Consider the following 17,290-nt stretch of genomic DNA (forward strand, 5'->3'; position numbering starts at 1 on the left):
CTTAATTTCACTATCTTTGTTTGTTGATTTGTATTTAAGTATATGTATCATGCAATCTTTGCAGGTATCATGAGGCATTCTACATTATTTCGTGCGAACAAATTGAATTTACATTTGTACCTGATTGCATTATAGAAAAAAGAAATATCTGAATCTAAATAAGACACCAAACAGCAATATAATTACGTGATAAATATGATATAGGACTACCTGTACGCTACTGTAAAAGCAAGTCCTATTGTCCCATCGTTCCATGTCCATAATGCACATCTGGGCAAGAAGCGCCTATTAGGGAACACTCAATATTATGTGGGAAATTTATAATAGCTTTAAAGATTTTAATTTGTGACGTTTACGTGGGCAGTTCCCCGATATCTCCTCAATTCCAACATTTTCATAGAACTTGATGATTTTTGTTATGTGTTTGGGTGACATATACCCTGCGCAAAATAACAACGTTCATTCATTTCTTTAAATTGTATTTAGGGGAGTTTACATTGCAAAACACAACATGGAGCTATGCACCGATGACGTCACAAAATCAAATCCTCAAAAAATTCATAATTCCGTTACTTCTAACCGATTTTTTTTTGTATTAAAATTTCCACATACATTCGTAATTCCGAAGCTTCGTAATTCCGAAGGTTCGGTTATTCCGAAGGTTCGTAATTCCGAAGGTTCGTCAATCCGAAAACGAAATAAGGTTCGTAATTCCGAAGGTTCGTTAATCCGAAAACGAAATAAGGTTCGTAATTCCGAAGGTTCGTTAATCCGAAACAAAATAAGGTTCGTAATTCCGAAGGTTCGTTAATCCGAAAACGAAATAAGGTTCGTTAATCCGAAAACGAAATAAGGTTCGTTAATCCGAAAACGAAATAAGGTTCGTTAATCCGAAAATTAAATAAGGTTCGTATTTCCGAAAATGAAAATAATTCATTTTGGTAACAAAAACGATGTTGTCATTACAAGATTACACGATATTATGCAATGATAGTAATAACGATCGATGATGTGTGTTCGGGCCAAAGCATGTATTTCATTAAGAATGGCGCCCTGATCAAGCATAGGCTAATTTCGATTTTATCTGAGCAATTGCTGCCTATAAGCAAATGGTTTAATTAAAGATGCAGGGGATCAAGTGTGTTGGAAGCGTGCGAGCAACCTCTAGATAATAGGATTTGTATTGGAGGGGATGTCATTTTAATAACAGCTTCTGCTGGTAATAAAAATAAAAATAATACTAATAATGATCCTTGTGAGATGTTGAAAGCGCGAATCGCAAGCTGAAACTAGTAGACATTTCATGTAACAAGACGTGAAGTGAGCATTCGGAGCATTTTTTGTAATCGTGAGAAAGATGTGTATCTTTCTAAAGAATTAATGCGAGGGCGAGTTGTAATTTGTTTATATACTGACCTGGGGCCCGTTGCATGAAACTTTTTACCTGAGAAAACTCAGATTGTTTTTACAGGAGTTTTTGCCCTGTGCTAAAGTAATTGGCGGAAATCAGACTAACCTTAGTTTTCAGTTTTTACCAGAGTTTTCTCAGGTAAAAAGTTTTATGCAACAGGCTTCAGAAAGTAATCTTTTAAGGACTGCATTTAGGGACTCATGAATAGAATATATATCTCACGAACTATAATGAGAGCGCGAACCGCAAGCTTAAAATGTGTGATATTCCAACCTGAAAACTGGACATTTCATACTTCTTTTTTGTAACCAGGAATAGAATGAGTTCCTCAATAAACAATACTTGATGCGAGCGAGAAACGTGAGCCAAATTTTCCCGATTTTCCAACCTGAAAACTGGACATTCTATAGCATTCTTGTAAAAAAAATAATAGCTGGGAGAATAGTTTTCAGAACTGAAGTGGCTTCCCTGGGTAAATGATATCTATATCAATATCATCATTCTAGGCCCACATGAAATTTCCAAAAGTTTGAGCACGTGATTCGCTCGCAACATCTCACAAGGATGCCCTTTTCACAGTATTGACCAAAAAGGTGAATTTTACATCTTCAGATTTGACTTTTTCCCCCAAACCGCTTGCTCTCTACGCTCGCAGAAATGAAACGTAAATATATAACTTTAGCATGTTTAGTGATCACTTAAAAAATTGTGCTCAATTTAGTTACTACAAAAACACACAACCTCTTTACACAGATGATAATCTAATGGTGAAAATATCCGTTTGCACCAAATTGCCCCTATTGGCCCCCTTTTTTTTACTTTGCCCCCCCAAAAAAAAAAATACGTTCCGCCGCCATTGGCTAAAACACGCATCGTCTTCATGGCTAACTGCAAAAAGTTCTTAAAATGTCCCCTTTAGATCAGATCAGAGCTTATATATTTAAAAATTCTGTTCGCGCTTCTTTTATTATCTAAATTTAGTTACATAGGCATCTCGCTTTGAAGATCACAAACATATTGCCCATCATATTAACAAAAATATAGCTCGCGCTCGCATTATTTAAAAAGGGTTTATCATGTTATTACATATTTACTTTATTTTATAAGGATAAAGCTAATTATTGACTGTTAGGACTACCCTTTCAAAGAAACAAACAAAAATCAACTTTAAACTGCCGATCAAGGAAAATATGGCTAAAAAAAATCCCCCCCCCCCTCTATTTGACCAAAGTTGGATCCGCCGGGAGGGAGGCAGGGGGCATCAAAAATGGAATAAAAAAACAGGGGAATTAATATTTTCCAAAATGGGAAAGTTCCTTTTTCAAAAATAAATATGCCGTTTTTCATGTTTTTTCGAAATAAAATACTCTTTTTAAAGTATACAAGTTAAGTTAAGTTTTCAGGCTGGAATATTGAAAAATTTCAGCTTGCGCTTCGCACTCTCATTCGATTGGTGAAATATGCATCCTAAAGAGGTCACTAAATGCTTTCTTTAACAGGTTCCTTTTCTGGTCAGTATGTTTAAGCTCGCGTTTTGCGCTCGTGTTAATTCTTTAGTTAGATGCACATCTTTTTAATGACAGCAGAAATCTGCTCGGATTTTTAAAAACTAATTTTCATTTTTTATTGAAATAACCTAAAGTTTAGCTTGTGATTCACGCTCGCAACACCTCGCAATAATGCCATTTTAAGAATAACTGACCACAAAAAACGTTATACAACTTCACCTTTGAATTTGTTTTACAAAGCCGCTCGCTCATTATACTCTCTCCCGAAAAATAAAGCCTAAATATACATTTTGCCATAATAAGAAGTCACTTCAAAAAAGTTATTCTCTACTTAATCACTTTCAAACAGACAATGACTTCAAGCAGATGATAATCTTAAGGTGAAAATATCACCACAGTCCCAATTTTGACGTATGAGTTTCATTTTTTGGCTTTACCCCCAACGAAAATTCGTTCGGCCGCCCTTGCCTTCCCATCCTCATATGATAATTGAACCGCAACAGTGTCCCCCGCCCCCCTCCCCTTGCCTCTGCTTTCCCGGTTTTCATTTTTCGGATTAATGAACCTTATTTTGTTTTCGGATTAACGAACCTTATTTTGTTTTCGGATTAACGAACCTTATTTCGTTTTCGGATTAACGAACCTTCGGAAAAACGAACCTTATTTTGTTTTCGGATTAACGAACCTTATTTCGTTTTCGGATTAACGAACCTTCGGAAAAACGAACCTTATTTCGTTTTCGGATCAACGAACCTTCGGAATAACGAACCTTTTTTCGTTTTCGGATTAACGAACCTTCGGAACAACGAACCTTATTTCGTTTTCGGATTAACGAACCTTCGGAACAACGAACCTTATTTCGTTTTCGGATTATCGAACCTTCGGAATAACGAATCGTCGGAATTACGCCACAAATGTTCGGATTAACGAACCCTTTTTCGTTTTCGGATTAACGAACATCGAGGTATAGGCAATTTACGTGTTTCGGAATTACGAACCTTCGGAATAAAGAACCTTCGGAATTACGAAGCTTCGGAAATACGAAGTGTAACCAAAATTTCGACATACCTTTTTTCTGATATTAATTGAATCAATTTAGCGTTTGGGTGGAATTCCACTTTAATACTCCCCCTCCCCTCTTGAACTGAGAGTGGTCAAAGAAGTTTTTTGTAATTAAAGTGCTATTCTTGAGTGTTGGATTTAAGGTGTCAAAAAATCTACAAATCCCTAAAAATGAGGTGTTGGTAAGTATTTTATTTTTAGAAACGAGGTAAAACAATTATCTGGTATATATTTTGAGACTCTGTTTACTTCCTTATAATTTAGGATATCACCCATATCAGTGTCGATTATTGTGCTATCAAAAATATCTTGATACGGGGCATATATTATTTTATTCTTATGATAATTTCGATAAATTATAAGATGAAAATAGGCCTAAAGTAGGGTAATAGGACCTAGACAAAATTATGAAATGAAAACTATATACGTGTTTATTGTGATTATTTTTGTAATCCGATTCTTTTAATTAGGTACTCCTTGGGCCAATCGTACTTTACCATCCTTCTAAAATTACAATATGATTATAAATCAAATTTCTATTAAAATTGAATTTGATCATCATTTTTGTTCTCATATGGAGTCTGTCATTTAAAACTATGGACCTACCTAATTGATGAATCGATTGAAATTACAAAAAGTAGGAAATCTTACAGAAATGAATTGTAAGCAAAAAACAAAAACATGAATAAATTCACAGCGCCCTGGAGGAGAAAGTTTGAAATATTAAACATATCCACCATTTTCTAAAATTGTTCCTCTTTACATTTCACGAAATGAGACTTTTGAAGATTAAAAGAAAATAATGAGTGTAAACATTTTCAGGATTTCTGACGTGCATTTTGGGGATTTCATGAACAAGGTCTGCACCGAGAAAACTACAAGTAAGCTAAGACCCGCCCCTAATTGTTTTAATGCATTCATTACCAGCCGGCACTATTTCAAAAATGTATAGGCCTACGTGTTGCTAGATTCCAAAAATTTCGCCATTTTGAATTCAAGCCTAAATAGTCAATATAATTTCATAGTGCAAGGTATCATTGTCTATAGGTCTAGAGGATAACTAAATAAATATGACTGAAACTAAAGTAAAGGCAACTTGGAAGCGAGGGACATATTACAGACTGGATGGAATAGAGTTAACCACCAAACTACTAGGCCTACCTCCCAGTAAGTAGATCTGAAAACCAACTGCTAGCGTTGCCGTTCCTGTTATGTATTATTACATGTACCCTTGCTTGGGGGTCTAGAATCAGGGCCCGTATTCCATAAACAAGATAAGGTTTTTGCTTAAGTCTTAGCAATTTGTCTTAGCATTTTGCTTGTCTAAGAAATCTTCCCTAACGATATTCTATAAACTTTAAGACATTTGTCTCAAGTCAGGCGATATGGCTAAGCCAAACTTAAATTCTATGACCTTCAGTGACCTTCTTAATGATAAATTGCTGCAGAGGTCACTGCAACAAACTTGCAAAAATGTGACTAAAGTTGTTTTTTCTTAAAAATTTGGATTTTATTGAAACTAATTACAACTAGCCTAGCCGGTAGCCCTAACGTTAGGACTGGCTGATCTAGTCAGACTAGTCTACTGTTTGATCTAGAATCTCTAACGTAGGCCTAGATCTAGACGAAAAATAAGACTAAAAGCTAGACCCTATCTAGATCTAGTACAAGAAGAACTATAACAATCTAGGTGCTAATAGTTATAGGTCGAGATCTAAAGAAGAGACTTGTAGAATCTATCAAAATATAGATTCTAGTTCTAAAAAATAATAAATGTAGGCTAGTCTAGATCTATTCATCTTGCAGTAGGCTCTGAAAAAGGAAGCAGCCTAGGGATCTACATGTAGCATTAAGTTGAATCCAGCCAAATGTGAATTTCTTCTTTTTGGCTCCAAAGTACCGGTACATCTTAGTAAAATCCACATCGACTCAATCTCATTTTCTGGCCTCACTGTAAATCTGTCAAGTTCTTGTTGCAATCTTGGTATAGTTTTTTATTCTCACATGTCAGAATCACATTTCTTTTATTTGTAGATCAGTTCGCTACCAATTGCGAAATATTGGTTTTATTAGGAAATACTTGTCTCGACCGGCCAAAGAAAAATTGGTTCACGCAACAAATTTTCCAATATAGACTTATATGTCAATATATGTCTTGCAGATCTATACCTCAAAATCAATGTGTGAGCCAACTTTTATAAGAATTGGTTGAAAACTAAAAAGGGTTTCAAACCACAAGATTTTCACCTAATTTCATTATATGATATGTTGTTACCTTGGCAACACGATTTCTGATACAGACAAAAAATATTCTTGCACATTTTCAACTCAGGACTGATGTGTATGCCAAGTTTTTAGGAGAATGGACCAGTTGAAAACTGATAAAGTAATTCAATCACAAGATTTTCATTTATTTTTGGTATTTTTTGTTACCATGGCAACACAATTTTTTATATAGGCATAAAATATGTTTTCCACATCTTCACATCAAGACTAATGTTTGTGCCACATTTAATGAAAATTCGATAAAAACTGAGGAAGTAGTTGGAACAGCAAGATTTATACATAATTTTTGCCAATATATGCCGTTACCATGGCAACACAATTTCCGACACATGCATAAATGTGTCTTGCACATCTTTTCCTCAAATCCAATGTGTGAGCCAACTTTCATGAAAATTGGTAGAAAATTAATGAAGTATTTTAAACGGCAAAAATTTGGCCATAATATATTGTTACCATGGCAACACAATTTCTGAAAAAGAAAAACATCTTCCACCTCCTTACCTTAAGACCAATGTGTGTTCAAAATTTCATGAAAATCGGTTTAAAAAATAAGGCAGGAGCTCGAAATGCAATATAGGTATAAATTCTGTTGGCTGAATTACCTTGAAACTAAATACAATTAAGACAACTCACAGCTGTCTTAAAGTTAGGGCTAAATTCTTAGCCATGTTGTATTTATGAAATATAGAATCTGCAGTTTTAAGAAAAGTTACTTAGCCATTCATCCTATATCTGTCTTAGTTGCGCAAAACCTCTTAGCCAAATTCTAAGACAAAATTCTTAGCCAATTCTTTATGGAATACGCGTTTTTGCTAAGAATTTTATCTTAGACAGAAAATAAGACAAAATGCTTAGATTTTTGACTTAAGCATGCCTATCTCGTTTATGGAATACGGGCCTACTAGACCCTATCCTCGAGTCTAACTCAGGGGCGGCGGAGCGAAGTTGAAAATATGGAGCACAGGGGAAACATGGCACCATTTCTTTCTAAAAGGGCACTATCTTAAAAAAGATCTACAGCGGTGTAATAGCCAAAAGTTTAAGGGGGCTAGATATGTCGTATCACGTAACATTTTAGGAAGCTACGAGCTAAGCGAGCGAGCAAAAATGTTGATATTTTAAAACGAAAACCCAATTAAAAAGATAAATTTAGACATAATATTCAGAAAATAAACCTAAGGCACGAAGGATTATTCTAACAAGTCTTTTCCCTTCATAAGTAGTATGAGAAGATTGTTTTCTTGTTTCACACGAAACGGGTTCTTCTCAGATATGAAATAGACACAGAACACGTTCGTGAGGGGCACTTTTCTTGGTTAAATAGGGGACTGATTCAAGAAAGGGCACTTACAAGAAGGCAAGGGGCACTTGCTCACAAATAAAACGGGTCCTTCTCAGGTGCAAGGGGGGAATGTTCCTTGCATGAAAGGGGCACTTTTCAGTGCTTCAAATAGTGGGGTGGGAACTATGCCCTTCCAGGATCACAGCCCCTGGTCTAACCATAGCATAATATAATTTATAAAGGAAAGTCCAGTCGTGGCCACTGCTTGCACTACAGTGTCACTTTTTCTGAACAACAAAAAAATACTTTACTTACTTTATCCAACGATGCTTTAGGACTATGCCTGTTATTCAATCCAAGGGAATAAACTGTATGATCCACACTATCAGTTTCAATTAGTTACATGTGGCAAGACAGACAATCCATTATTCAAAGTCGTAAAGCAATATCCTTCTAGTGATTATCAAAGGAATTTACAGAAGGTGCTGAAACCAGATTTTTTGGAAGACTGTTCAAAGAACTTATAATTCGATTTCAAAAGAAGAACTTCCTTACATCAAGCCTTGCAAATTGCTTCTCAAGTTACTGGGAATGACCTCTAGTCCTCCCGTCCTCAATTTGTACAAGCAGATCTATGCTAGAGTCATAGATACCATTCATAAACTTATACATGAATAATAAATCATATCTCCCCCTTCAACGTCTGTGAAGAAGAGATGGTAGTTTCAAGTGATGCTGCCGCTCTAAATAGGACAAGTTCATCAGTCGTGGGATTAGCTTGATTGCTCTTTGTTTCACACTCTCTAGCCGTTTGTGATCACCTATTCTAAACGGTGACCAAACTGAATGGCCATATTCTAATAACGGTCTTATTGGAATCTTAAACATATAAGTTTCACTGTCCCTTCGTCCAAATTTACTGAATTCCTCATTACATCCAGCTCTTTATTTGATTTAGAGACAGTTTGTGAGATGAGGTCTTTGAAGGTGAGTCGTGCATCAACTAGTACTCCAAGGTCCCTCACTACCCGACTTTAAGAAATACAGAATCATCTTCTTTACCCCTGTGATATTCAAATGCAGACTGCACACGAGCAACTTTCAGAACAATACACTTGTCTGGGTGGAAGCAAAGTTGCCATTTCTCAGCCCAGCTTTCTAACAGTGGCATGTCATTGGGAAGTTGCTGACAAGACCCAGATAAATTTGAGCAGGCATAAAGATTTTTATCATCCGCAAAAGGCATTGAATTGGGAAGATCTGATCATTAATGTTATGCCAAGAATATAGACAGGGATCGAGCACACTACCCCTAGGAGTACCACTCTAGGCTTCATACCAGTTGACTCCTGACCTTTGACCATGTTTACGTAAACACGTTGCACTGCAAAAGCTCCGGTGTTCATTTAACACCAGCCCGGAATCTATATATGTCCACATCAGAGAAGTATTGAAACAACACCAGTTTGGAATCAAGCCGATGCTGTTTTAATACTTATTGGTGTTGTACAAACACCTACCTGGTGTTAGACCAAAACGAAAATGGTGTTGTTTAACACTTCTCTAGTGTGGACATATATAGATTTCGGGCTGGTGTTAAATCAACATCAGAGATTTTGCAGTGTAATACGCACATTCCATTGGTTGAAAGTCAAGTTACGTTTGATGTTTGAAGAAGTGTTTGATTGCAGTTCTTCCTGCAATGGGGACTCAGGGCAGTATGGCCTACTTAACGTATTAGGCGCACTCTTTTCTTTTACAAGTTAGAAACAAGGTCTGAATACGTACATTAAGCAGGGTGTTAAATGGAACAAGAATTTAAAATTATGCCTTCGAGACTACTTAATCATTTAACCTCTCTAAACACACAGAAAAATCTCAGAAAGGTAAGGGAACTCCAAAGTCTGCGAAAAAACTTAAGGCAAGAGGTGGGAGCATCAAACGAGGAGGAGCTGGTGGGAAAACCAAACGTGGGGGATCTGGAAGGACATCCATACGTGTGGGAGCTAGTGGAAAAACCAAACGTAGAGCAGCTGGTGGAAAAACCAAACGTGGTGGAGCAGGTGGAAAAATCAAACGTAGAGGAGCTGGTGGAAAAACCAAACGTGCAGGAGCTAGTAGGAAAAAGAAGTGATTCAAGTCAGGTAAACTAGCAATCATTTTTTATTATCATCATGTGCTTATGCAAAATTACCTTGCATAATTAGTATCTGCTTCTTCCTTTTCGCAAAACAAACATGCAATCTGTTATACAGAAGCATTCATTGCTGTCTTACAATGTTTGGCTGATGGTTAATGGTTAAGTTAAACTTTCTTTTGGGGGGTTGTTTGAAATAACCATGTTTTGCAGTGCATCCATCACACTACACTCGCTCACAAACACCCCTCGAGCGTTCTCCAGGGTGGATGTGGCGCGATACAAGTTTAGTTCATCGTTCATCATTACTACTATTATTAATAGTACTAGTATTATTATCATCATTGTTATTATTAACATTATTATCATTAATATTGTCATTGTTGTTGTTATTATCGTTATCTATTATTATTAGTAGTAGTATCATTATTATTATTATCATCATTATTATCATCATTGTTATTGTTATTGTTAGTATTAATATTATTTCTTCTTATTATGACTATAATCATTATCATCATTATTGTCATTATCATAATTTATACTATTTTATTATTACCAGTTGGGGGTTCGATCTCAAGAATACTGTATATCCTTTTAATTTATTTATCCTACATTAAATTGATGTGCTAAACAAGTTCAAGCCAAGAGTATTATACTGACGCGTTCACGATTTGTATCTGATTAGACAGTGTGTTGGTGTGTTAAGGGGTGTGTTTCTAAGATGTGGTATTTGCGTGTATGGGTGGATTGATTTATACTCTTTTTAATCTAATGTTTGTACGTCTTCTTGTATTTTTCAGATGGATTCAGCGCTCATTGATAATATCACTTTCTGCGTATCTGCCAAAGAAGAATCGTCTCACCTTCATATTTGATTGCAATGGAGCTGATAAACATTTCCATTAATTCATTTTTTTCTTCTTTGTTCTTCAAACATATTTTAGCCTTTCCTTAAAACGAAGCAATATGATTAGTACACTATATATTGTTTTATTATTATTATTTGTCCTTTAGAAGCAGCTTGAACTCAATCCGTAAGTCATCTTAAATAAATTGTAGCAGGCCCACAGAGTTACCTTGAATTTTTAAATCATTTGTTAAGATATTGTATATACATGTACATGGAGAAAAAAAATCGTTATTGATTTAGGAGGATTTGTGATTTGTGCGGAGGAAAACACGTAATCAAAATAGAATAAGGGAACTTTGAAAAATAAGGTCACCAAGACAATGTGAGTTTCAAATTTGTGATATCTATTGTATTACAAACACTGACTAGTGATAGCAAATACTGAAGGGGAATTATCCCCTGCACCCATTCAATTAAAAAATTCAAATAGCACATGATAAGTAGAACATTTGAAAAGGATGACATTTCAGTCTTTTTTTATTAGAGCCAATTGATGATTTGTCTCTAGCATTATATATCAAAGTGATATGATGTATGAGGCTACTTAGTCATTAAAATGTGATTACAACGTATTATTCAATGTATTCAAATATTCTTCACTTGTTTTCTTCTCTCTCTCTTTCTCCCTCTCTTTCTCTATCTCTGGTTTGGTTTGGTTTTATTTACCTTATACAGGTCTTTAATGAACTTTAACTTTCATTAGGATTAGCCTTAAAAATTCTGCATCAGTACTTTTTACAATTATTTTTTATGTTTTGATAAGTTTATAACGATGTAATAGTTTAGAACGGAAACTAGGGAAGGTCACTGAGTTTATAGGAAAATTTGAAATGTTTCAAAATATATTTGTATTCTACTATGATATTCAGTTCTACAGTATTCAGTTCTTTAGATGAATTCAATTTTGATATTATCAGTGATGGAAATCGTGTGTTAAATCGTAAAAAAGGGTACTGTAGTATGAATTGAATTGTTTAAAGGAAACCAAAACCCAAGAAGAGAAGCAATTTTATTGGAGGAACAATTTGAAACAAGTTTCATCAAAATCGGTTATGAAATAGGCAAGTTATGGGCGTTTAAAAAGTCTTGTTGTACTTTCTATGAGATTCCTCAAATTGGCAAACATGCTTCAAAATTGCTGATTTTGAAGACAACTCTTCAATTGTTATGTACAAAAATTTTCAGATTTTCCCCTTTATTTTACATATTTCACATATGTGGTGTAAATTACATTTTCCCATGACATACATTATACTCGGAATGATACAATATGCAATTTGAAAGATAATGGGGAAAATCTGAAATAATTGTGTACAAAACAAATGGAGAGTTGTCCATAAAAATCAGCCACTTTGGAGCATGTTTGCCAATTTGAGGATCCCCATAGAAAGTACAACATGACCTTTTAAACGTCCATACTTTGCTTATTTCACAACAGATTTTGATGAAACTTGTTTTGAATAGTTCCTCTCATTTTACTCTTTCCAATAAGATTGCTTCTCTTCTGAGGTTTTGGTTTCCTTTAAGGAACATTCTTGATCGTTATTTTACATATTGAATTTGCAAATCACTACACATGCATATATTTCTTTTGATAAATTAAACTAATCAATAATTGTGATGGTATTACTTTTTTTTCAAATATACAATTTTTTTGCATTACTAAGATAATATTTTTTCTATTTCTCCTTTGTTTTAGTAAAAGTATTATAGACTTTCTTTTTTAGCCGGCAGGATTAATTCTTTGAATGCAATGAACGCCGGGGAGGGTAGCTCGAGCTGGAGCTGGGGTAATAATAGCACCACTTTGTATCCTCAGGCAAAAAGCGCTTTATAAATCCAACTGTTATTGTTATTATTATTATTATCATTATTATTATTATAATCATAATTATGTTCATGAGCAGTATAGCTATTAACAGTTATCATTAATATTATCATTCTTGTTATTATTATTATTATTCAAAGATCAACGCGTTATTAATCCCTCAACATGTGGAATTGCAATTGTTTTAAAATTTGTGGTTCAGTCAAGTTGGTCATTATTGTCAAATTTGGAAAAATTGAAATAGTTTATAATTCAAACAATAAAAAACAGAAGAAACATTAAGTGAGGGACATCATTGACTCATCATCTCAATTGCACATCACTGAATTTTGCTTATAACCGTTTTGTAAAATAAAAGCGAAAGCTTAAAATTTCATATTTTCTTATTTGACATTCGATTTTGATAAAAAAAATCAACATTACGCTCGTTTTTTCTAATGACTCAAATCTAAATCTTTATGGTGGACTTTAACTTTAAACGTTTTAATATTCTGCAATGAAATGTATTGCTTTCAAATTTTATTTTTCGTTATTCGAGATTGTATTATGAAATTCAAACTTCATACCATCATAGTAGTACTTTTATGTATTTATTTTCACATAAATAGTTGTCGATTATTTATTTTTTCCACAAACATCTTGGGACGAGATTAGATTTTTTTCATCGAAAAGACTGATTGCTTTGTAGCTCAGAATGTATGTGATATAAATGTCATGATACCCGATTAGGTTTGGTTATACAGAACACAAAATAAATTGAATTCTAAAAAAAAATACTTTTAAAGTCGAGATGTAGTATAAGGAGTATACATATCAAATGACATTAGAATTGAAACATTTTGTTGTAATAATGAACAATAAATAAAGAAAAAGCACCTCGTCCGACGAAGAGAAACGGGTGGGGGGCAAAGTACAGGGAGTAAGGAAGGAAGAGAAGGGAGAGAGAGACACACACATTGGAGGGGCATAAAAAGATCAGAGATATAGGGGGGGTGGCGAAAAGATCGAGAGAGGGGTAGAGAGCGCGGAAATAGGAAGGGGGAACTAAATAGAGAGTGAACAGGAGAAGGAGGATTATCAGAAAACAATGGCAGGTTTTTGCTCCGGAACGCACGACGAGTTTAAGAACACAGTAAAAGCATCGAAGATGCCTGTCAAATGACAAAGATCAGCTGGGAGGTCTTTGTCGAAACTTGGTGGAACGGAGCACCAGTAACGAGGCAGACGAAAAATTGAAAATAAGTCGTTTGTCCAGAATCAATCACAAAACTGCTGTTTTGATTCACCAATTTTTGACAAAGACTTCTTGGTTGTTCTCTTCATGGGGTGGATTTAACAATCTAGGTTTTTTAATCCGTCATGGAACGAAACTCCCTACGATATAGAGAAATGACAGAAAGAAAAAAAGAAAGAAGCAAGGGGAGAGAGAAAGAAAAAAAGGAAGGAAGTAAATAAGTAAATAAATAGAGAAAGAAAAGAAAGAAAGAATAAATGAAAGAACGAAAGAATAGAAAAAAGAAGGAAAGAAAGAAAGGAAGGGGAGAGAGAAGAAATAAATAAATAAGAGAAATGAAGAAAGGGGAGAGAGAAAGAAATGAATGAAAGAAAGAAAGAAAAGAAAGAAAGAAATGAAAGAAGAATATATAGAGAGGATCCTTTGTAAAAGTTTATTTGAGATTGGAGTTATTGTTCTTGTGATATTCATATCCCCTTGCCTTCTCTCGAAACATCTTACTTCCTCCGTATTATTTTCTTCTCCTCTTACTTTCTCCTTTCAATTCATTCGTCTCGAAATACCATAAAGAAGGAAAGAAAGGCTGAAAGAAAGAAAGAGAAAGAAAGAAAAAAAGAAAAATGAAAGAAAGAAAGGGGAGAGAGAAAGAAAAGAAAGAAAGAAAGAAAAAGAGAAAGAAAAGGAAAAAGGGAACGAAATAAAAAAGAAAGAAAGGAAGGAAGAAAGAAAAAAAAAGAAAGATTGAAATAAAATAAGAAGGTACAAAAGAGGGAAAGAAAGGAGGAATTGAAGGAAGAAAAGAAATAAAGAAGAAAAAAGAAAGATTGAAATAAAAAGAAGAAACAAAGGAGGGAAAGAAAGAAAGATTATAGGAAAGAAGGAAAGAAAAAATAAAGAATTAAAGGAAGGAAGAAAGAAAGAAAGAAAGAAAGAAAAGAAAGAAAGGAAGAAAGAAGGATAGAGAGGATCATTTTTAAAAGTTTACTTGAGTTTGGAGTTTAGCATGTTGTTATTCTTGTGATATTCCTATCCCATTCCCGTCTGTCGAAACACCTCTCTTCCTCCGTATCTTCTCTCCGTCTCCTCTTATACTTTCCCCTTCCCATTTATTTCTCTCGAAATACCAGAACCCCCTCCCCCAACCCGCCTTCCCCCTCTTCCTCTCTTTCTCTTTACCCTTCGCACTCTCTTTCTTTCGTATTCTCTCCCTACTTGTCTCTCCCTCTTAATCTCTGTCTTTCTCCCCCTCTTTTCCCTCTCCTCTTTCATCCCCCCCCATCTATCCCCCTTCTCACTCTCTAGCGCTCGTCCTGTCTCTTTGTCTCTATCTGTCTTATGAATAAAAACGAACGAAAAAATTCACACTTTAAAGAGTAATTTTAATTTAAACTTTAACAAAAACGACGAGGCATATTACCTAATGTATTCATATATCAAAATGAGTCAAATATTACAAAAGATTATTAACTTCTGCCACCCTACTAATGGAAATGATTTTTGATATCACAGATATCAAAGACATGAATTTAAATTGAGAAAGACAATGGCGACGATACAGAATGTACTAAAGTAAATACACCGGGTACCTATTTACCAAGAATAATATTTTATCATTCAAAATCACATTGTATGAAGGGGTGTTTTAGATCTGAAAATTCAAATTTTTGTAATCATGTAATAGCTTCTAATAATACAATAAAATGTCTTTGTAATTTAGATTCGATTTATAACTTAAAACCTTACTCTTCATCTATATGTATGTAAAATCGATTACCTTTTTCCTGAGATAGGCTTTTGAATTAGATGAACGTTATCATGGCATGATGATAAGTTCACATTTTTGTGAAAAGTCATTTGCATACGTTTTTTGATCAGTTTTTTTTTCATGGCCGTACGCAACGAAATTATAGGGGGCAGGACGTGTAAATTCTTTCGGAAAAGAAAAATGAAAGCGAGCATTTTGCATTTTGTGAAGTGATTTTGAAGGATTTCATGCATAACTTTGGTGAATTTCGAAAAAAAGAATCAGTAAAAACAACCCAAAGTATTAAAATTATGACGGGTAACTAAACCCTGCCCCCTCCGCTGCATACTGTCATTATTTCTCCCAATAATGTATTTCATGACAAATCAATTACAACTCTTGTACTGTATCTCACTTGTACTGCAATATAACAACCATACGATTCTCTATCACCTTTGAACTATAAATATAGCAAATTGTTAGTATCTTGAATACCATAAATGGGCGATTCCATACGTGTCATACGGGACATTTTGACAACAATTTCTATTTTTAGCCGAATGCTTGAGCAAAAAGATATCATTTTTTTCAATGATAAAGCTATAGAGGGTAGTCATGTGAAAAACCAATGACCAACACATTAAAATTGATTATGGGTTAATTATAGGTGAAAATTTTGTGTGTCGTACGAGAAGCAGAAATGTCCCGTACGACATGCAATATTTTAAGTTCTAATTCACCTATGTACAACATAGATTTTGTTGGTTGTCAGTTTTTTGCATGTCTACCAAGCAGTACTTTGATATTACCACAAAGCAAATTAAAGTTCTTTGTTCATTTGGACAGCAGGTTGAAAAATGTTGTGAAAATGGCTAGTTTTTCTATCATGGAATCGTCTAAATGTATATTTTACAATCAACGGTATAAGAAAATGAAGATTCCGAAAAAAGATATTTCAGTAATTTTTCGATTGTCTTTATCATCCATCCGGGATTACTTAAGTGCATATTAACAAGTTATCAACTCAAGTTCAAATATCACAAAATTTAAACCGCGTTTTACCGTGTGCTGATCGACATTTGCAAACTTCTTTCTTTACTTAGATCTTTCAAAGTTTTTTTCTGTGGAAACTGAATTGCCCCCAAAATAAACAAAATTATATCAATTGATGCACCATGAAAATCAATTTAAATTTTGTATCCTATAAAAAGTTCATTTCCATGATATCAATTACTTTCTAAAAGCATGATGAGTACTATACGATTCCAGTTTACGAAAGAGCCTAATAAACAAATCAAATACGCAAAACAATCTTAGAATTCATATATACTTAACTAAGGAATATCATTACACTTCGACACATTTCAAGATTTATTATGAACGATACCGTTCCCTTCAACGCATTTCTAACTTGGTCAATGAATCAGGTAAAAGCTGACTTGAAATATCAAACATACCACATTTTCAACAATGTCGACAACTCAGTACAAACAATAATATTATACAAGACAAACAATAATATTATACAATACAAATTATTATAGGTAAGCATAAATAAATATCGTAAAATATGAAAAGTGTACTTAATACAACAATAGAAAGAAAAGTACCATAATGCATTCTTGTAAATGGTTGTAATATAATGACAGAGAAAGAAAATGTGAGGTGTGGATAACCCTATAGCAGGGCTCTCCCCATCCATTATTTATTAAATCCTTTTTTACTACACTTGATTTTAAGGGGGGGAAGCATCGAAGGTTTATTCTGAAGTTACAAAAGCATTCTCTTGGGGAGTTAATATGAAAGATGTGAACACCAAAAAACACTCATGCAATGAACATGATGAACAAATCAGTTACTGTGCATATTTTACTTTCGAGAATAG

General features: G+C 34.3%; 1 long non-coding RNA gene across 1 annotated transcript; it reads left to right on the forward strand.

The window, feature by feature from the left end:
• The first annotated feature begins 4,934 nt into the window (after window positions 1-4,934).
• LOC121430326 lies at window positions 4,935-10,914 on the forward strand. The gene is made up of 3 exons (XR_005972016.1): window positions 4,935-5,148; window positions 9,421-9,693; window positions 10,490-10,914. It is a non-coding gene; the product is annotated as an uncharacterized LOC121430326 (long non-coding RNA).
• Window positions 10,915-17,290: the final 6,376 nt, after the last annotated feature.

Source organism: Lytechinus variegatus, chromosome 16, assembly GCF_018143015.1.
Source record: "Lytechinus variegatus isolate NC3 chromosome 16, Lvar_3.0, whole genome shotgun sequence".
In the NCBI taxonomy this organism is placed as follows: domain Eukaryota; kingdom Metazoa; phylum Echinodermata; class Echinoidea; order Temnopleuroida; family Toxopneustidae; genus Lytechinus; species Lytechinus variegatus.